Source organism: Narcine bancroftii, chromosome 7 (genome assembly GCF_036971445.1).
Source record: "Narcine bancroftii isolate sNarBan1 chromosome 7, sNarBan1.hap1, whole genome shotgun sequence".
Taxonomy (NCBI): domain Eukaryota; kingdom Metazoa; phylum Chordata; class Chondrichthyes; order Torpediniformes; family Narcinidae; genus Narcine; species Narcine bancroftii.
The window spans coordinates 151,781,208-151,804,163 of NC_091475.1; the positions used below are offsets into that span (position 1 = coordinate 151,781,208).

At 39.0% G+C, this 22,956-nt stretch overlaps 1 protein-coding gene and 1 long non-coding RNA gene across 10 annotated transcripts in view; one reads left to right on the forward strand and one right to left on the reverse strand.

Moving 5' to 3' along the window:
• The window catches only part of LOC138739229 (uncharacterized), a 31,928-nt gene extending 28,186 nt beyond the window's left edge, over positions 1–3,742 (forward strand). Inside the window, exons 2-3 of the long non-coding RNA XR_011342101.1 lie at positions 1,965–2,062; positions 3,119–3,742. This is a non-coding gene — a long non-coding RNA (uncharacterized lncRNA). The remainder of the gene's footprint in view (positions 1–1,964; positions 2,063–3,118) is intronic.
• Positions 1–22,956, reverse strand: part of LOC138739226 (protocadherin Fat 3-like) — a 781,242-nt gene that overhangs the window by 409,200 nt on the left and 349,086 nt on the right. The window lies entirely within an intron of this gene.

Consider the following 22,956-nt stretch of genomic DNA (forward strand, 5'->3'; position numbering starts at 1 on the left):
AGACCCCAACAATGAAGACGCTGTTTACATCCGGTACCGCACGGATGGCAGTCTCTTCAATCTGAGGCGCCTGCAAGCTCACACCAAGACACAAGAGAAACTTGTCCGTGAACTACTCTTTGCAGATGATGCCGCTTTAGTTGCCCATTCAGAGCCAGCTCTTCAGCGCTTGACGTCCTGCTTTGCGGAAACTGCCAAAATGTTTGGCCTGGAAGTCAGCCTGAAGAAAACTGAGGTCCTCCATCAGCCAGCTCCCCACCATGACTACCAGCCCCCCCACATCTCCATCGGGCACACAAAACTCAAAACGGTCAACCAGTTTACCTATCTCGGCTGCACCATTTCATCAGATGCAAGGATCGACAATGAGATAGACAACAGACTCGCCAAGGCAAATAGCGCCTTTGGAAGACTACACAAAAGAGTCTGGAAAAACAACCAACTGAAAAACCTCACAAAGATAAGCGTATACAGAGCCGTTGTCATACCCACACTCCTGTTCGGCTCCGAATCATGGGTCCTCTACCGGCACCACCTACGGCTCCTAGAGCGCTTCCACCAGCGTTGTCTCCGCTCCATCCTCAACATCCATTGGAGCGCTTACACCCCTAACGTCGAAGTACTCGAGATGGCAGAGGTCGACAGCATCGAGTCCACGCTGCTGAAGATCCAGCTGCGCTGGATGGGTCACGTCTCCAGAATGGAGGACCATCGCCTTCCCAAGATCGTATTATATGGCGAGCTCTCCACTGGCCACCGTGACAGAGGTGCACCAAAGAAAAGGTACAAGGACTGCCTAAAGAAATCTCTTGGTGCCTGCCACATTGACCACCGCCAGTGGGCTGATAACGCCTCAAACCGTGCATCTTGGCGCCTCACAGTTTGGCGGGCAGCAACCTCCTTTGAAGAAGACCGCAGAGCCCACCTCACTGACAAAAGGCAAAGGAGGAAAAACCCAACACCCAACCCCAACCAACCAATTTTCCTTTGCAACCGCTGCAATCGTGTCTGCCTGTCCCGCATCGGACTTGTCAGCCACAAACGAGCCTGCAGCTGACGTGGACTTTTTTTTACCCCCTCCATAAATCTTCGTCCGCGAAGCCAAGCCAAAGAAGAATTGTAAGCAAGATCTATCCCAGATGACGATGGCTTTTATATATTACTTGCATATACAAATGTGCAGATGGGTCTTATTTCTAGGCTATGTTAAATAGTACACAAGATAAAAATCTTAATCAGCCTAAATTAGATGAGTACATTTAAAGATTAATTTGGCATTGGTGTATCAAATTTGCATGAGAAAATTAGAGTATTTAAAAATCTTGAGTATCTTAGCAATAAGAGAGTTTCAGCGAAAACTTACCATGTAAGGTAAGAAGCAATATATTCAACTCTTGGCTAAAAAATAAACAACTCTGTTAAGAGTTAAAACTTGTATGCTGCACATCAGCAATTTAAAATATCAACATTTGAAAATAGCATGCATTGACATCTGAACTCTGTAAACAAGCTAGTGGATTAATAAAACCATTTTATTTTTGCAGAGTAGCACTTGTGCAAGCCAATTAATTTCTCCGTAACTTTTTTTTTCCCGTGAAGTCTCAGTAAATTGCAAATTTGCGAAGTATTCTATCCCACCCTGCATCCCACCGCCCAAATCCTGGTTGTATCAGTGTTTCTGATCAGCTCCTTCAATTACTTAACATGTTTAGCTTGACCAAAGGGCTGTGAGTCATCTCAAAAACATGCATGTCCATATAGCTCAGTGCCAAATTATAAAGAAATAGTTTAAGACACAAAGCAACTCAAACCACAAATGTTCCGGATATTTTGAAGCCCTACCAATCAAAAATACCCTCACAATGGCATCAAATAAATATGCACCAAAAATTACCTCTGTTCATAATAAAGGGCAGATCTGCAGCCTTTTTAGCACTACACTGAATGAAATCTTGTGAATGTAGAACAAGACTGAAATGGGACGACCTTCTCAAGACCAGTACTGTAAGAGGAAGAGCGATGGACCCGGGAGACCCGTGAGAGTGTTGGGAACCAGCTTGAGGTGAGTGCATTTAAAAATGGAGCTGAGGGATAGTTAAGTGTTAAGTAGAATAGTGATTAGTAGGAGGAGTATAAAGAGAAAGAGCAGTGACCAATTAAAAAAAGGGGTCGCTCAAGAGGAGCAGCCAGTGTGTCAGTGGCTCAGGGTAGGAGTGTGACTTAGAGGCTTTGGCTCACAAGGCTTCAGCGAGAAGAGATTTCAGACCATCTTGTTTCCAGCAAGGTAAGAACATGTAAAATATCTGTATTTAAATTAGGAAGACTAAATGGAGATAGCAACCAGGGGAGTGGAAAGGAGGCAGGAAACAGGAAGGGCTCATGAGAAGTATATAGTAGCCAGGAAGGAGCTTAAGAAAGGGCAGGATAGCTCAAAAGGGGGCATGAGAAGCCCTTGGAATGTAGGATTATGGAGAACCCCAAGGCATTCTCTACGTATGTGACAAACAGAAGGATGATCAAATAAAGGTGGGGCAGCTAAAGAATAAATGAGGAAACATGTGCCTGGAGGAAGAGGTGTTTGGTGAAGTCCTAAATGAATACTTTGGTTCAGTATTCATAAAGGAAAAGGACCTTGATTAGGTGAGGTCAGAATAGAACAGGTTTGTGTGGTGGACAATGTGAAGATTAAGGAAGAGGAAGTGTTGAATCTTCTTCAAAGCATCACAATTGATAAGTCCCTGGGGCCGGACACTATATACCCCAGGTTGGTGTGGCTGGCATTGGACTCTGAAATTGCTGCTGAGGTCCAAGGACAAGACACTGAAAAGTCAAGACCCATATCAAAACTATTTTGCAATAAAAAGATACTTGCAGAACTAGATTAAAAAAAATAATGTTGTTATCTAAATGTCAATATATAAAATTTACAATCTACTTTTCATATGCAAAAAATAGACAAAGTAGCCTGAATTAAAAGCATCCAATATAATGTTTGTTTATTGAATATTTCGCTTATGTATGTTTTACATTTTTATAGTATTTTGCTTTTACTTTAATCCAACACATTTTCCATGTTATGTTTTAAATTTCCCTTCAATTTTTTTTTTCCAATTTCCAGACTCTGACAATTCTGAAATATTTTGGAAGCTGGAGTATCATCTTGTTTCGCAAAGTACATTTTATCTGCAGTAATACTTTTAACAGGCCTTCAGAAGAACTATTATGAATCAACAATTCAAGATTATGATGGCATTGGAGGTTCTGAACATTAGACTAAATTTTAGGAGATATTGGAGATCTTCCGTTCTCAAGCATATCCAGGTTTGCCAGCTGCAGAGTTATAATCTGCCCTTTATGCACAAAATGGAAACTACAGTTTGATCACTGCTACGTAATTTAGAGATTTAATTATAAAGCTACACCTGCTACATCACCAATTTCAACTGATGCAAGAAAACAGAGTGACCTTTGATTTAGGAAAGGGATGCTTTCCTGGAAAACGTTTTGTTAAGTGAAAACTGTGCATTGAATAGACTGGGTGAAATGCATTTGTGAATATCTTAGAACAGTATATTCCTTTTTCAGAGAGTGGTGCTCTATTTGTGTTATTGAAAAATAACTTTTTTAAATTACAAAAAATCCCCAAAGAGTTAATGATCTTATAGTGAATAAAATTGTGTATCAAGCGTTCATAAATAATGATATTCTGTTTTTATAAATCATGTAAACTTCTAAAAGTATTTTGGCACCTACGTGATAGTTCAGGGTTGTTACAAAAAAAAAGTAAACTATTTTTAAGACAATATTGATAACCAGCTTCTATTACAGTTACCCTTTTTCCAAATTAAAATTAGAGATCATTTAATACTTTTGTTCCAAAATAAATGCACAATTTATTTAAATTCATGCATTAAAAATGCAACCTTTATATGCTTCAGAAGTTTAAAATTGGCTCACCTCACCATTAGTTTGCTAATCATGCAACACACACTCTCCAGCAACCAGAAAATTCAGTTATCAAGCATCAACAAATCCCAATAGGTGCTGGATACCAAGGGTTTTTACAGTACTTTACTCTTGTTCACACAGATTGTGAATAAAATGTATCAGCTTTGACTCTGAATGTAAAAAAATAAGTTACTGCCGATTGTACTTTAGTATCTTGTCCAGAAAGCTGGAACCTGGAAATTAAAACTGCATTTGTTAGTGAAAGAAGACAGCAAAATATGCACTCATCTCTTTTCCATAATGGGTCATTGGGAAGCAGTCTGTTGTAGAAATCTCCTAAACACATTACTTCAAGACTATTGCAGTGCGTCAACTGCTTGCCCATCAGAAATGGGGAGAGCGCAACCTATCTCTTTCAATTTGAATAATTTAGAGTTAATTTGGCAGTATCTCTGCCACAAGATTATCAGCAAAGTTGCTGTTGTTCGTCAGCTCACAAAGTAAGCGTCTTACATTGTGTTTTCAAAATTAATTGAGCAGATAGAATGGCTTACAGTTGAAATCATTCCTGAATTCTCCCATTCTTTCAGGTATCAAGTAAGTAAATGTTATTTATGAAGATACGGTATGGCAGAAAACTACTCCCATTATAACAGTATGGGAAACACATTATCCTGCATTAAATGATAGCAGAAACACCATTTTTGTTGGAGACTAACAATGCAGTGACTTCCTTTACCCACTGTTATCCTATGTTGATAACAGCACAATTAAGGTTTAATTCTTCAAATTCCCCATTCAAAATTATTGGAAGTGAAGCTACATTGTCTGGGAGGAACTCCACTAAGACAGAAAAAAGCACTAAATTCGGATTCAAATTAATAAGCAGACATATTTTAATGTTTTCTTAACTGGCAAGTATTTTAAGAAGGTGTGGCTCACCATGAGGCAGGCAAACCGGCCCCGCTTGTAAGCCACACGGCGGGGCAGCTGGCCAAAAGGGTTTCCCTTCCTTCCAGCACGGGGTTCAGAAACCCGTGCTGGGGGACCACGTGACGCCCGGTGACGTTAGCACCCTCCAGCGCGGTTCTCAGCCAGGTCCGGGCTGGGAGTATAAATACAGCCTGCAATAAACCAGTCTGCTCACTGAGCTCAACCCCTCTGGTTGTGTGTGTTATTGCAGGAGCAGTGTAGCTGCCTCTACAAAGGAATATTTAAATAAAACAGATGGTTGTGGTAAATAGCTCTGATATTTTTTGTGCAAGTTAGCACTCTATAAAATATTTCCATGTGCACGGTTGAAAATGCAAGATGCAAGCAGATTCTGCATGTAGTCATAGATATTGTTTACATTCTTTGAGTATCTCCAAAGAAACATTTTCTTAGCCAAGGTCACTCTCTCACTCCCCCTCTGTTTTGAATTACTTTGTTCTGCGAAGATGGAAGGGCTTGAAATGGCCCAAAAACTTTTATTGACCATTTTAAGCATTGTTTAATCATATAACCAAGTTGTTTTAATGACTTGTAATAATGTAGTAACCTATATAAGGTTTAATAAACTCTGGGAAACTCAACTCAACTTTGGTATGGATCTTTTTTGAATAAGTCATAAACAACAATGACATTCTAGTCTCTCCTGGCAATTATAAAGGAAGATAGTCATGACATTTAGTCAATAAATGAGGAATTATTGACTCATTAGTGAATAAAAGATGGAATTTAAGACAATAGAAAGTTGGAAATTGGATTTGGAATTTGGACTGAATCAACTGGGCTCTGTCTAAAGCATTTGGAAGAAACACAAACATCAACAGCATTAACAAGGCCATGAAGAAGTAGTAAGGCTTACTAAAGGATTCTTTCTATGTGTTTATTGCAAGTTAGAATACAGTTTGGAGAAACTGCCACTTGCCCATTGAGGACTGTTTTGGTATTATTGTTGTGAATGTTTGATGTCTGAGTGGTACAATCAGCTATATGGATAAGATGGCAACTGCTGCACCTGTGGAGCTCTGTCAAGAAGGTGAAGCAGAATTTAAAGTAGAATTGCAAAGGTGACAATTAGATACATGTGGAAACAAAGCTACTCTTCAAGCAAGACTGAATGAGGAAATCAAAAAGCTGAAGATTTCAGCTGCTGGGGAAACCAGCCATTTGGAAGTGTTTGAAGGTGTACCACAAGATGGTGGTGTGTAGGATGGGCAATCCAGAATGGAGACAAAGTCAGATAATAAGGCAACATCTGACGTACAGGTTGAAATGGGGCCTAAGGGTAGTGCGTCAAATGCTGAAAGCAAGAGGAGTTCTAGATCAGGGTCCAGTGTTTCAAGTTCTGCATCTACGCAGGTAAAGATTCAGACTGATATGGCAGCTCTTGAAGGAAATAAAAATTGTTTCATAATAAATTTGACTTAGAAGAGCAGAAGAGGCAGTTAAAGAAGCAACAGGAACAGCAATTGCTTCAAGAGAGATATCCCTTTAAAGAGCAGGAGCAGTTAAAAAAAAGCAGCAGGAGCTGCTTGATCTGGACACAGAAATTGCTGTTAATCAGGCCAGGTCGAAGGCTGTGGTATCTGGTGCTCAAAGTAAATTATCTAAAGCATTACGTTTTGAGAAAGGACAACAGATAAAGAAAATATTTGATACCAAGACTGATCCAGTGCTACAGACACAAGACATGCATGGTCCTGAACTTAACAGGTTAATGCACGGTGGTGCCAAATCTCAAACCCCAATAATGACCTAGATGTGAGCCTAATGCCATCTTACATAACAAGGCAAGATGAAGTGGCTGCATTATTAATTCAATTAGACTATCTGTTCTCTGCCCAAGAGAAAGATTCCAGTTATTGATGATGACCCACTTGAAATCCAAGTGTTTATGAAAAGCTTTAAACTCCGTAATGAAATTAAGTGTCAAAACTCAAAGGATTGCTCATGTTATTTTCAGTAGTTCATGAGTGGACCACCACAAGATCTTCTAAGGGGTTGCCAATATATGACTCTGAATGAAGGATTCAAACAAGCTAATTTTTAACGAAAGAAGCATTTTGGCAGCACGTTTAAAATTTCTACAGTTTATGCACAGAAGACTCTTCCATGGTTATCAATAAGACTGGATGACACCAAGGCTTTACAAGCTGACATCCTCTTTCTTAGAGGATGTTCCAATGTCATGATGAAGATTGGCCATCTTCGAGAACTTAACATATCTAATGATATGCTAATCATTGTAAATAAATTACCCTTTTGGATGAGAAAACCATGGAGAAGTCAAATTGTTGAAAACTAGAAAAAAATGTGATGAAATGGCTACTTAACGATTTGGTGGCGTTCATTGAAGGGCAAGTGAACGTTGTCACACATCCAGTGTATGGAAACATCAAAGGTACTCAAACAATAAGTAAAAAAGGTTGAGAAGTCCAAATCGCATCCTCAAGCAAAATTTTAAATAAGCACATTGGCCACCTCATTAACAGTGGCAGATAAAGAAATTAAGAAAAATGAAAGTTTGCCTGTTGTGAATAAATGTTTGTTTGGTAATGATACGCATGATTTGGATACGTGTGCACAGATGGTAAAGAAGACGCACAGTGAGAAAAATTGCTTTCTTTTTTTAAAAAATATGTTTTATATTTCACACTATGAACCATATCAACCAAAATATGTACAAACGTTTCTCATTAAATTTACACAATGGTCTTTTCTCCCTTTTTTTCCCCCTTTTTTCCCCCCCTTCCCTCCCTCCCCTCTACCCACCCCCTCCAAAATCCATAAATATTCAACATATACAATACAATAAAACCATAAAACAATATCTTCACACAATGGAAAATAAACAAGAAAAATGCATCATCTATTTATTACACGCTGAATCTAGTTGGTTTGTCTTCTTATCATTTTCACTCTCATTTTAGGGGATGGAGGTCATAAACAAGCTGTCTCTGATATGCTCCATGTATGGTTCCCAAATTTGTTCAAACATTGTAACTTTATTTTTTTAATTATGTTATTTTTTTCAATGGAATACATTTATTTATTTCCATGTACCATTGCTGTATACTCATGCTCTCTTCCATTTTCCAAGTTGACATTACACATTTTTTTTGCTATCGCTAAGGCTATCATAATGAATTTTTTTTGCACTGCATCCATTTTGAGGCCTAATTCTCTACTTCTTATGTTACTTAAAAGAAATATCTGTTTTTTTTGGTATGTTTTTTTTTGTAATTTTATTTAGTATCTGACTTAATTCTTCCCAAAACGTATTCACTTTCGTACATGCCCAATGTTGTTCCCATTTCCTTCTTACAGCGAAAACATCTATCCGATAATGTTGAATCCCACTTTTAAAAATATTTGAAGAGTAATATATACCCTGTCTAACCAATAATACTGTATCATGGCGTAACCTTGTGTTTATTGTATTCTTCATAGTTCCAGAACATAAATTTTCCCATACTTCATTTTTTATCTTTATGTTTAGATCTTTTTCCCACTTCTGTTTAGGATTATAGTTTATTTCATTTTCCTTATCTTGCAGCTTAATGTACATGTTGGTTATAAATCATTTAATTATCATTGTGTCTGTAATCACATTCAAAGCAGCTTCCTTCAGGTAATCTCGTTTCCTAATTTATCCTTTAAATAAGCTTTCAATTGATGAAATGCAAACATTGTACCATGAGTTTTTCCATATTTGTACTTCAACTGTTCAAATGTTGATAAATTATTTCCCAAAAAAACAAATTTCTATTCTTTTGATTTCTTTTCTCTCCCATTCTCTGAAGGAATGGTTGTCTATTGTAAAAGGGATTAGCGGATTTTGCGTGAATAATAATTTTGTTATTTGATCATTTGTTTTTTTTCCCTTTCTAAGTGGATCATCTTCCATGTATTAAGTAAATGATGTAGTACTGGTGAGTTTTTATATTACACCAGCTTTTCATCCCACTTATAAAGTATATGTTCCGGTACCTTCTCCCCTATTTTATCTAGTTCTATCCTAGTCCAGTCTGGTTTTTCACTTGTCTGGTAAAAATCTGATAAATACCTTAATTGTGCGGCTCTATAATAATTTCTAAAATTTGGTAACTGCAAACCACCTTGATTATACACCTCTGCTAATTTATCTAACGCTACCCTTGGTTTCCTCCCTTTCCACAAGAATATCCTTATTATTCTATTTAGTTTCTTAAAGAATTTTTCTGTTAAAGGAATTCGTAACATTTGAAATAAGTATTGTATCCTTGGGAACATGTTCATTTTAATGCAGTTTACCCTCCCTATCAACGTTAGCGGTAATTCTTTCCAATGTTCTAAGTCTTCCTGCAATTTCTTTATTAGTGGCTGATAATTTAATTTGTACTTAAGTTATTAAGTTATTATCTAACTTGATCTCTAGGTATCAGATTCCTTGTGCTTGCCATTGAAATGGTGATTCTTTTTTAAATTCTGTATAGTCTGCATTACTCATTGGCATCACTTCAATTTTATTTGCTTTGATCTTGTACCCTGATATTTCTTCATATTCCTTCAATTTCTTATGTAATTCTTTTACTGATACCTCTGGTTCTGTTAGGTATACTATGATGTCATCTGCACACAAGCTGATTTTATACTCCTTCTTTATTTTTATCCCTTTTATTTTATTTGCTATACTTATCAGTTCTGCCAAAGGTTCTATTGCTAAGGCGAACAATGAGGGGGATAGTGGACATCACTGTCTAGTTGACCTATTTAATTTAAAGTGACTTGATACATATCTTTGTCAACAGTCCATTATACAATGCTTTAATCCAATTTATATATTTTTCTGGCAGATTGAACTTCTGTAATACTTTAAAAAAGTAGTTCCTCTCTACTCTGTCAAAGGCTTTTTCTGTGTCTAGAGCAACAGCCACTGTTGGTTTCTTATTGCCTTGAACTGCGTGGATTAGATTAATAAGTTTACAGACATTGTCCGCTGTTCGTCTTTGCTTAATAAATCCAGTTAGATCTCGTTTTACTATTTTAGGTACACAATCGGCCAATCTGTTTGCTAATAATTTTACTATTAACTTATAGTCTGAGTTAAGTAGAGATATTGGTTTATATGATGCTGGTGTTAATGGATCCTTCCCTTTCTTTGGTATTAATGTAATTATTGCTGTCTTACATGAATCTGGCAAGTTTTGTGTTTCTTCTATCTGGATCATTACTTCCAGGAGAGGAGAAATTAATAACCCTTTAAATGTTTTATAAAATTCTATTGGAAATCCATCCTCTCCTGGTGTTTTATTGTTCGACAGCTTTTTTAATATATCCAGTACTTCCTCTATTTCAAATGGTTTTATCAGTTTGTTTTGTTCCTCTTCTTGCAATTTCAGCAGTTCAATTTTAGCTAAAAATTCCTCTATTTTATCGTCTTTCCCCTAGTTCTCAGTTTGATAAAATTCCTTAAAATTTTCATTAATCTCTGTTGGATTATATGTAATTGGTTTGTCCTTTTTCCTTGATACCAGTATCGTTCTTTTAGCTTGTTCTGTTTTAAGTTGACAGGCTAATATTTTATGTGTTTTTCTCCCAGTTCGTAATACTTTTGCTTTGTTTTCATTATGTTCTTTTCCACCTTGTACGTTTGTAATGTTTCGTATTTAATTTTTTTGTCCGCCAATTCTCTCCTTTTCATTATATCATCCCTTTTTACTCATTCCTTTCCTGTACTTACTATCTCCCTTTCCAACTGCTCTATTTCCTGATTGTAATCCTTTTTCATCTTAGTCACATAACTTATTATCTGCCCTCTAATGAAGGCTTTCATTGCATCCCACAATATAAATTTGTCTTTCACTGATCCTGTGTTTATTTCAAAATACATTTTAATTTGGACTTCAATAAACTCCCTAAATTCCTGCCTTTTAAGTAGCATAGAGTTTAACCTCCATCTATATGTTCTTGGTGGGATGTCCTCCAGTTCTATTCCTAACTCTCCCTTGAATATGGGCTGACAACAAAAACATATCAATCCTTGAGTAAGTTTTGTGCCTACTCGAATTATATGAAAATTCCTTCTCTCTTGGGTGTTGCCTCCTCTATATATCCATAAATTTCACTTACTGCATTGATTTAACTATAAATTTGGCTATTTTATTCTTTTTAATGGTCTCTTGTCCAGTTTTATCCAACATTGGGTCCAAATTAAGGTTAAAATCCCCTCCTATCAACATATTTCCTTGTGTGTCTGCAATCTCCAAAGAAAAAATCCTGCATAAACTTTTGATCCTCCTCATTAGGTGCATATATATTGAGCAAATTTCAAAATTCTGTGTATATCTGACACTTTATCATTGCATACCTCCCTGCCGGATCTATTATTTCCTCCTCTATTTTGATTGGTACATTTTTGTTAACTAGTATGGCTACACTTCTAGCTTTTGAATTATAGGATACTGCTGTTACGTGTCCTACCCAGTCTCTCTTTAATTTGTTATGTTCCACTTCAGTTAGATGCGTTTCCTGCACAAATGCTATATCTATTTTTTCCTTCTTCAATAAATTTAGTAGCCTCTTCCTTTTAATTTGGTTATGTATTCCATTAACATTTATAGTCATATAGTTCAACATGGCCATCTTATATCTTTACACCTCTTTTCCACCTCTTCACCACCTCCATCCCCCTTTTCCCCATTTTCATCTCTTACTTTTCTCTTTTTACACTTAATTTACAACATATTTAAGACATAAAGTACCCCCGCAGTTCCCACATCCACTAATACCTTAACCCCAAAAGTTCCTCCCCTCTCTGAGTTGCCCCACATCCCTTGCTGGGCAACCACAACTCCCCTTTTCATTTGGATTGCAATCTTGTTCGCAGCGTCAACTGATTTTCCAGTGACTGTTATTCCCCCTCTACCGAGCCCTCTCCAGAAAACACTTATTTTTGTAAAACACATATAACAAAGCACTCTCTCTTCTTTTTTTCCCCCTTACTCCCTTCCTTCCCTTCTCTTTTCCCTCTTTAGTTCTTCACATATGCATTGCTTTTACATCTTTATATATACTTTATCGCCATTCTTCATTCCTGTTACATCTCCATCTCTTCTCCTGTCCTGCAAACCTTCTGCGAATTCTTGTGCTTTCTCTGGATCCAAGAACAGTCTGTTTTGCTCCCCGGGTATAAACATTTTAAGCATGAATTTGTAACCTTTTTTCCATAAAATCGATTTTGCTGTATTAAACTCCTTCCTCCTCTTTAACCCAGTACTTATGTCTGGGTAAAAAAATATTTTTTGACCCTTGTATTCCAATGGTTTATTATCTTCTCTAACTTTATTCCTCACCCGTTCCAGTATATTTTCTCTTGCCGTGTGTCTCAAAAATTTTACTAAGATGGATCTTGGTTTTTGTTGTGCCTGTGGTTTCAGAGCTAATGCTCTGTGTTCCCTTTCTATTTCCATTTCTTCCTGCATTTCTGTCATTCCCAGGACCTTCGGGATCCATCCTTTTATAAATTCCTTCATGTGCCTTCTTCACCCTCCTTCAAGCCCACTATCTTTATGTTGTTTCGCCTACTATAATTTTCCAACATATCAATTTTCTGAGATAACAACTCTTGTGTCCCTTTAATTTTTTTGTCACTTTCTTCCAATTTTTCTCTCAAGTCATTTACTTCCATTTCTACAGCCGTTTCCTGCTCTTCCACATTCTCTACTCTTTTCCCTATTTCTGTCATTACAAGTTCTAACCTTTGCATTTTATCTTCTGTTATTTTCATTTTCCTTTTAATTGTATTCTTCATTGGCTTGGCTTCGCGGACGAAGGTTTATGGAGGGGGTAAATGTCCACGTCAGCTGCAGGCTCGTTTGTGGCTGACAAGTCCGATGCGGGACAGGCAGACACGGTTGCAGCGGTTGCAGGGGAAAATTGGTTGGTTGGGGTTGGGTGTTGGGTTTTTCCTCCTTTGCCTTTTGTCAGTGAGGTGGGCTCTGCGGTCTTCTTCAAAGGAGGTTGCTGCCCGCCAAACTGTGAGGCGCCAAGATGCACGGTTTGAGGCGATATCAGCCCACTGGCGGTGGTCAATGTGGCAGGCACCAAGAGATTTCTTTAGGCAGTCCTTGTACCTTTGCATTAAATTCTCATGATAACCATTCTTTTAGTGATCTCATTTGATCTTCAAAAAAAGACTATCTATAATCTGTTCATCATTTTACCTTTTATTTCTGTGCAGATCTTGGTCATCTTCCTCTTCTTCTGTGTCAAACCTATGTTTGTGTTTTCTTCTCTTCTTTGTGTCTGTACCTCTTCTGTTTTTCCTGATGAGCAGCTTGTATTTTTTTTGTTGAGCCTCTTCATGCTGGTCCTCCCCTCCTCGGCTGCTCATCTGTTGTGCTTGCTGATGTTGATCTTATTGTCAGTCATTCCTCCGTCTATCTCCCACGTCTGTTTCATCGCTCCCTCTTCTGCTGCCTTCCTCGTCCTCCAGCTGAGTGCCCTGGTGTCGGGCGTCCCTCAGCTGGTTGCTCTGTGACATCCCGCTCCTCTGCTGAGCCCCCCTCCCGCTGGTGTCCTCTTTCTCCTTTGATTGCGCAATGCGTACTTTTGTTTGGCTCCGAGAGCCATTTTTGTAGTCCACGGGCTGGTGAGTCATGACTCTGCAGCACAGGCACTGACCTAGAGGGTCATGCAGGTAAAGCCCTCTTCTTTCTTCTCCAGCGAATTTTCTACTTTTTTTTCCAGTTGTTTTTATTTTCTCCTTCTTGGAGGCCATCTTCTTTGTATCTTTATCTTCTATAAATATCTTCTATATTTTATTTTTGTTATGCTTTGCTTTTTCCTAACTTTTTTCCTATTTTCCTGGAGAGGGCTGATTTTCCCGACTGGCCACTACCCCATCACATGACTCCTCCCCCCAAAAATTGCTTTCTTGAAGAAAAATGGAACAAGTTTTGGCTGTCTGTGTAAAGGACACATCAGCAAAAACCACAAAAAGTGACTCAGCTGCGACATGCAATTAAAACATTACAAAATAGTACATATTTTCCAGGAAAATAAATATATGGAAAAGGAACAAAAGACAAGAAAATAAGCGGATGAAGGCAGTGCTGAAGCCTCAGTATTGACAAATGGTTTTATTGGGGCTGGTGAAAATAACTGTAAACTTTTGATCATACCTGTCAGGTCAAGGCCAAGAAAGGAAGTGCAATAGTGCAAATTTATGAATTTCCTGACCCAGGAAGCACCACGTCATTTTTCTCTGTGAATAAGCTTAATCTTCAAGGAAGAAGGTCAAAAAATCTAATGATTTTAAAAAAAATCTATTATCTATTGTCAAATTAAACACATGGAATCCTTTTTTTTTTCAGTGCTAGACATTGCTGGACTTGAATAGTATTGATTTTTGAGAAATCCCAGGCATATACACTTAAAAAATTATGTCTATGCATAAAGGAAACTTCCCACATAAAAATGACATTGAACATGGATACGTTTGAAAAATGATCATTTGCGCAAAATCAACTCTAGGAGTGAGTTGCTGATTGGTTTAGATGTACCAAAAGCTCTGGAATCACTTGATATGATAAGGAGTATGGGAAATGGACCATTCATGCTCAAAACTAATGAACAATTAATGGACCATTAGGAGAAAGAAAAAAGGTTCAAAATCAGTGGCTATAAGTGTAAACAAGATATTGATTGCTAAGCTTGATAAGCTGTGGGGTAGTAGTCCAAGAACAACTTTACTGAGAGCCTCGGGGACGACCAAGCACCTTCAAAAGAAGACCAGCAGTTCTTGGAATTAGTGTCGATACCTGCCAAGCTGGTTAATGATCATTATTGCATTGAATTACCTTTAATGAAAATAGGTATGCCTGATAATAGAAGTGTTTGAGCAACGCGAACTGAATTTGAAGTTTAAAGAAAGTTTCTTCCTTTCATTCAGACTACACCAAATGCATTTCTGATATGATATCCAAAGGATATGCAGAGAAAGTACCAGATAATACTTTGGAACATAGTGAGGGCAAAAAAAATGGTACTTAGTTCAACATTTTGCATCCACAGAAGAAAAAAATTCACATGGTATTTGATTGGGGAGTTTCACTAAATTCTAAACTCTTACAGGATCCTGATTTGACCAGTACATTAATAGGCATCTTAACAGGGTTCCATAAAGAACCTGTTGATATCACTACAGACATTGAAGCAACATTCCGAAGGTGAAAGTACCGAATGAGGACTGCGATTTGTTAGATTCTTTTGGTGGACTGGTGGAGACTACGATCAGAATATGGTGGAACACAGAATGACAGGGCATCTATTTGGAGCAACTTCATCACCAAGTTGTGTGAATTTTGCCCTTAGGAAGTGTGTTGATGACAATATGGAATAATTTAGCTCTCAAGCTATAAGTACCATCAGGAATAATTTTTATATGAACAACTATCTCACTTCTGCAGCTACAGTTAAAGACGCAATAGCTGTTTATCATGAGGCTTTCTACTTATCCAATGGACAAGTAACAATCACCAGGTATTAGCTACTGCACCTGAATGAGAGAGGGCAAAAGAAATGAAAAATTTGGACTTAGACCATGACAATCTTCCGGTTGACATGGTGATAGATGTTCAGAGTGATGTTTTTAAGTTCAAATGTATAAGGACCAGCCTCTCACAAGAAGGGGGATTCTCTCTATACGTGTTCCTCTAGGAATACTGGAACCAGTTGTCCTGACTGCCAAGAAAATCCTACAAGATTTTTGTAGGAAGAAGATTGGGATGATGAGGTACCAGAATCCATTGTACAAAAATGGATGTATTGGATACAGGATCTTTGTAAGATGGAAGACTTCAAGATTGAAAGATGCTTCAAACCCACAAATTTGAGAAATGTAATATCTGCTCAATTGCATCATTTTGCAGATGCATGTGAAGGTGGTTACAGGACTCTTAGCTACCTGTAACTACCTCATAACAAGGATCATGTATATTGTGAATTTGCAATGGGATAGGCCAGAGTGACTCTATTGAAATCATTTACTATCCCACGAAAGGAGTTGATGGCTGCTACCATGGCAAGCAGAATGGGCACAATGTTGAAAAACAAGAATTGCAGATGAAACTAAGACTCCATATTTTGGACTGATTGCACCTCTGTGCTCAAATAAGTCAACAACAAAAAAAAAACAAGATTTCAAAGTCTGTTAAAGAAATTCATAGTCTCACGTCCAATACAGTGGAGATATGTTAAAGCAGTTAAAAATCCTGCCGATCTGGCTTCCCGGGGTTTGAAAGTCTGTCTTTTCTGTAGGATGGAACATTGGTTTCAGGGCCTCAATTTCTTCTACAGCCTCAAAAGGATTGGCCTCAAAATCCTGATAAATTAAAAGAAATTTTACCAGAAGACTGAAATCAAAAGTAAAACTGCAAATGCTGTTCAGATCACGTCTGAACAAATGGATTCAGTTTACCCGCTTAATCCATTACTTCTCATCTGGGAACAGTTTGAAAAGGGCAACATCATTGTTGCTCAGATTTAAAAGATGGTTTCTTAATCATAGCAGAGAGACAGGAATCTTCAGACTCAAGCAAAGAGACATCTCACAGTTAAAGAATTGATTAATCCTGAGATGGCGATAATCTGCTTTTGCCAGATGAAATTTCAAGTATGAAGAAGAGAATAAATGTTATGAAACATTCAGTGCCTCAAAATTCCTGGGTGATGGGGAAAATTGTTGATACCATCCAAGACAAAAGAGGACTTGTACATCAAGTTCAGATTAAGGCTAAAACTGGCTTTCTGAACAGACCAATTACCAAAATCTTATACAAGAACCAGAAAGCTTTGATAATTGACTTCCACTTTGTTTTGAATATTTAATTGAGATATACTACTAAGTTTGATTTTTTTTTCTTTGTAATGGTTTAGGGATCAGTATTGTAAGGGTTAAAGTGAAAGTTGCAAGCAGATTCTACAAGCATCCATAGATGTTGTTTATATTCTTTGAATCTCTCCATATAAATGTCTTCTTAGCCAAGGACTCTCTCTCTCTGTTTTAAGAAAATGGTCAATTTTGATTCCCTTTGTTCTATGAAGATGGAGGGGGTTGAAGTGGTTTGAAAAATTTTATTGACCATTTTAAGTATTGTTTTAAGCATCATAACAAGTTTTTAACAGCTTCTAACAATGTAGTGACCGATATAGGGTTTAATAAACCATGGGAAACTCAACTTTGGTACTGATCTTTTTTGAATGAGTTGTAAACAACAATGACATTCTAGTCTCTTATTTATTATAAAGGATTATAAAGGAAGATTGTCACATCGCCATGTACATAGATCTTTTTCACATTCTCAAAGTACTCCACATTCAATTAATTCTATTTTGAAGTGTTACATTTGGAAGAGATACACTGATGAATTTAGCTTTAATGCCATACAATACTGAATTTCTACATCCACTTTAACTCCCCTTCTTCTGCAACAATAATTATTTCATTGAAGTTGCTGACCTCAAAAGTTCCACAACTGCCCCTGACATGGTCTAAACACAACACAGCATAATTACTCACAGATGATCTGGACATGATTTTTAATTATATTTTGAAATAGAGGTTTCACATATTGTTTGACAGAAAAGGCTGAAGATAACATCACAAGGATGCCTATGGCATACTGTAAATCATGTCACAACAAGACTGCACATCTCATCTATCATGAAAATACTGACAGCCCTGCATAATTGGTCTTTCAACCACCTGCTTTTATTAGTGCAGTTTCACTTTGAAGAGAATGCCATGCTTTTTATATTGTATAATTTATCAGACCGTGTTTTCCTGATTGACAGTTACATCCAAGAATGCCTTTCATACAAAAAAACACTGCTCGTGTCTGTCTCTTGTGTATAACACTGTATTTGGCTACACATTTGCTTGGTCAAGGCAATAATTATCCTCGGAGGGATAGTCCAGTCTGCTGCATTATTCATTCTGGGCACTTGTCTTGGGTAAACTTGTACCTCTCACTTTGTTTGTTTTAGATTGGTCACAGTGCTCAAGCTACCGAAAAAAAATAGACACACACACCACCAAGAGCAGTTCAGTTTATACAAGTCTTTATTACTAAATCTAAAGCTGAATTCACACTACAATATGCAAGCCCTTCCCAATTATACTTATCAATGCCTGGACTGGTCCCAACTTCCAAAGCGAGGCGACGACTGCACACTTGTAGTAGGTTGTCTGGGCGCCGGTAGCAGCTTCTCCACCTCCCCGGACCGGGACGTCAGTTTGGAATCTTGAAGTTCTTCTTGCTGAGAGATGTTGCCACCTCTTGGACAGTCTCAAACTTCAGCAGTGGGACCATGGCTTATATTACCCAAAAGTTGTTTACTTCAGATCTTAACTCTTTGAACAAATGATTTAATTATCTTCAAGGTCTCCTGACAGTCTGCGACCAACAAAAGACAACTGCATCTCTTGACCTCATGGTGGAAGTTGGATAATGTCTACTGATTCATATGCATCCCTGGGCCCCATAGTGTAAATTTAGATAATGTCTTCCTATTCAACTGGATCCTGGGCCCCATAGTGGAATTGAGATTATGTCTTCTGATGCAACTGCATCCCTTCTTGCATAAGCTGGTCTAAATCCTCCATTATAGCACTACCTTTACTGTGGCCTCAATATCAACACCCTGGAGGCTATCTCTGATAACATATTCAATTAGATCAGACACATAAATGCCATTACACTAAAAGGGTTTAAAAGCTGACCATTCTGCAATAAGTGACCCATTTTCTGGTTCTTTGAAAAATTTTCCACCAAGTATAATTTAGCAATAAAAATAAATATTTTCCATTTGCTTAAATAATTGTTACTTAAGAATACTCAAGAAACATCATTCAGAATAAAGTCGTCTGCCTGATTCATGACCTACCCTTCAACCACATACACACTCCTTTCTCCACAAGGAATTGTAAGTTACCTCGAAAGGCCCAAGACAAAAAAAAATGCATGGAAGCATCAGTACCGCCAAGATTTCTCCATCGTCACATACATATTAATGGGGAAAATAAAATTGGATCACATGGTTGGCCTAGTTGTGCAATGAGTAGAGCTGTCACCTTACTGTTCCAGTGACTGGGGTCAATCATGACCTCTTCTACTACCTGTAGTGAACTTGCACTTTCTCCTTGCAACCTGATTGATTTTCTCCAAGTACTCTGATTTCCTACCACATTGCAAAGACCCGAGTTGGTGGGTAAATTAAGCCTTGTAAATTGCCCTTCGTGCAGGTGCATGGTAAATCTGGAAAGAGTTCATGGAAATGTGGATAGAATAGATTACAAGTGACAAAAAATAGCACAGTTGCTCAGTGAGATGGCATTAATGAATGGACCAAAATGCCTTCCTACATTATAAGAAAATAGGGAAGTTTAGGAAATCCAACAACTCCCTACAATCATTGTATGGACACTTTTCATACACGAACCACAGAAACTTCAGAGGATAGCTCAAGAATACCTTCCCAATTCACTCTATTCTCAGCAAGATTACAGCAAACTTAAGCATCACCTGAGAATGAAAGTAAAACTCTTAACAAATGAAGTTTTATAGACAAGTACAATGCACAGATAGTATGAATGTCTCACTTGTTGCAGCTTCCGAGATACAAAATACACTCAAACCACAATACAAAATAATTTAAGAATAATTAAACCACAAGAGGAGAAAACGATAATAAATAGAACAGGAAGAGAAACAATAAATCAATAAATATTCACAGTTGGATCTCTAGGTGTTAGGCTCTTGTCTTAAACAAATGTTATTGCAGCCACATTATAACTGGCCACCGAGACAGAGGTGCACCAAAGAAGAGGTACAAGGACTGCTTAACGAAATCTCTTGGTGCCTGCCACATTGACCACCGCCAGTGGGCTGATATCACCTCAAACCGTGCACCTTGGCGCCTCACAGTTCGACGGGCAGCAACCTCCTTTGAAGACCGCAGAGCCCACCTCACTGACAAAAGAAAGGAGGAAAAACCCAACACCCAACCCCAACCAACCAATTTTCCCTTGCAACCGCTGCAACTGTGCCTGCCTGTCCCGCATCGGATTTGTCAGTCACCAACGAGCCTGCAGCAGACGTGGACGTACCCCTCCATAAATCTTCGTCCGCGAAGCCAAGCCAAAAAAGATAACCTGTACTGTGTCAGCAAAACATTGCCACACTGTTAGTCATTTACATTTATACATACTCTATTCCACTTAGTGATTATAATTAATATAAAGCAAGCTTCTGAAGGAACTCAATGGGTGAGGCCACATCATGGAAACAAAGGGATGACCATCCTTTGCTTCTGCAGAAAGATGATCTGTTGTCCCACTGAATTCCTCCATGAGTTTGTTTATTTACCCCAGATTCTAGTATCTGAAGCCTCATAGAAATTGCATGAACTCAATTTGATTGTGTAAAAGGTAGCTCTTTGGAAAACCTTTAGTAATATAGGTCAAGCTAATTTATAAATTATTGATCCAAAATATATTCCATCAATCTCTCACAGCAACATAGAAACTCTGCTGCAAAACATTTTTCATTCACTGCAGTGCAATGAGAATCAATTAATTTACCCCTGAAGTAAATACAGTGAAACTATGTTGGTGTTGTTTCACAGTATTCAAAAGATTTAACAAGGATCTTCCTCCTATGAGTGGTAATTGCCTCATTAACAGCTCCCAAGTCAAGGTGTGAATGTGGTAATATAATTCTCTATGCTGACCACCTGTTGGAAGCACCACAAAGGAACACACGATATTGCCCTGGAGATATCAACCACTGGGCACTCCTGAGACAGCAGTTAAAACCAAAAATGCAGGAGGACTTGCATATGAGATCCATATGAGAAAAAGATATATTACCAACATTTTGGGACTGAGCCCTTTTTCAAGGTATGAGCAAAAGGCTAGGAGAGGAGGGAAGAGAGGGCAGGGGGAGGAGGAAAAGGCAACAGACAAACAATGATAATTAGACTTGGACAGGAGAGGAAAAGTGAGAATTGATCAATGAAGGGGGGATAGCTCTGTGAATTCAAGACTAGAATACAGGAGACAGATGGAAAGGGAAAGAGTGAGAAGCAGAGCAAGAGGAAAGAAGACATAGGGATAGGGGAAGGGGAGAGACGGCAGGTGAGGCATGGGACTGGGGTAGAAAATTGAAATGGGTTGACACTGGGAGATCCATGCTATTGCAGTGCATAGAACAAAGGTACTCAACAAAGCAATTCCGCAATCTGCATCCAGCCTCTCCAATTAGGGAAAACCACAAAGGGAACATTTGATGCAGTGGATGACCTTTGCAGATACACAAGAGTTGCTTCATTTGGAAGGACTCTTTGGGGCCCCATATGGTGGTGAGGGAGAAGCTGTGGGTGCAAGTGGAGCATCTCCTGCGATCACAAGGGGATGATTGGTGGATATGGAGGAGTGGAGGGAGCGGACTCCGTGGAAGGCGGAGAAGGGAGGAGAGGAGAATGTGTCTGGTAGTAGAATTACACAATAGGTGATGGAAATGGCCACCTATTGTGTCCATCATCCTTATCTTATCCACACCACCCCATCAGCCTCTGTAACCAACATATCATCCTCCACTTGCCAATAGTCTTTGGCCAGTCCACCATCAACAACATCAATCATTGCAGCCCCTCCACCTCTATCTCCAGCACCTCCCCCAAACCCAACAAACTGTCCTCACACTCCACCATCCAGGTCACTGGACAGTGAAGACCTCACTGAGAGTGATGATTTTTTTTAATCCTAAAAATTTAACAGCACCTGAAAAATCAGGAAAGCCATGACAAACAATGTTGGAGGAGTGGGCAGAAAGATGGCAGATAGAGTTTAATGCTGATAAGTGTGGGGTGCTTCATTTTGGAAAGAAGAATCAAAGCAAGACATATGTGGTAAATGGGAGGGCATTGAAGAATGCAGTGGAGCAGAAAGATCTAGGAATTGTTCCCTGAAGGTAGGAGCGCATGTGAATAGGGTGGTGAAGATGGCCTTTCGTATGCTTGCCTATATAAATCAGTGCATAGAATATAGGAATTGGGAAGTAATGATGAAACTGTACAGGGCATTGGTGAGGCCAAATTTAGATTACTGTGTGCAGTTCTGGTCACCGATTTATAGGAAAGATATTAACAAGATAGAGAGAGTGCAGAGAAGATTTACAAAAATATTGCCTGGGTTTCAGCATCTGGAATACAAGGAAAAATTGAGCAAATTAGATCTTTATTCCTTGGAATGTAGAAGGCTGAGAGGGGATTTGATAGAGGTGTTTAAAATAATGAGAGGGATAGATAAAGTTGACGTGGAAAGGTTTTTCCCATTGAGAGTAGGAGAAATGGATACAAGAGGTCATGGGTTGAGAGTTGACGGGCAAAGGTTTAGGAGTAACATGAGAGGTAACTTCTTTACTCAGAGAGTGGTTACTGTGTGGAATGGGCTTCCGGGAAAGGTGGTGGAGGCAGGCGCCAAGATGCACGGTTTGAGGTGGTATCAGCCCACTGGCGGTGGTCAATGTGGCAGGCACCAAGAGATTTCTTTAGGCAGTCCTTGTACCTCTTCTTTGGTGCACCTCTGTCATGGTGGCCAGTGGAGAGCTCGCCATAAAACACAATCTTGGAGACGTGACCTACCCAGCGCAGTTGGATCTTCAACAGCGTGGGTTCGAGGGGGAGGCAGCGGCCCCGGCCTCGGTCGAGTGAGGCAGGCGGAGGCCCCGATCCGGGCAAAAGCGAGGGGGAGGCGGCGGCCCCGGCCTCGGTTGAGTGAGGCAGGTGGAGGCCCCGGTCCGGGCAGAAGCGAGGGGGAGGCGGTGGCCCCGGCCTCGGCAGAGCGAAGCAGGCGGAGGCCCCGATCCGGTCAGAAGTGAGGTGGAGGCCCCGGTCCGGGCAGAAAGAAGGAGGAGGCAGCGGCCTCGGTCCGGGCACAGGGAAAGCAGCGGCGGCCCCGGTCCGGGCAGTATGGTC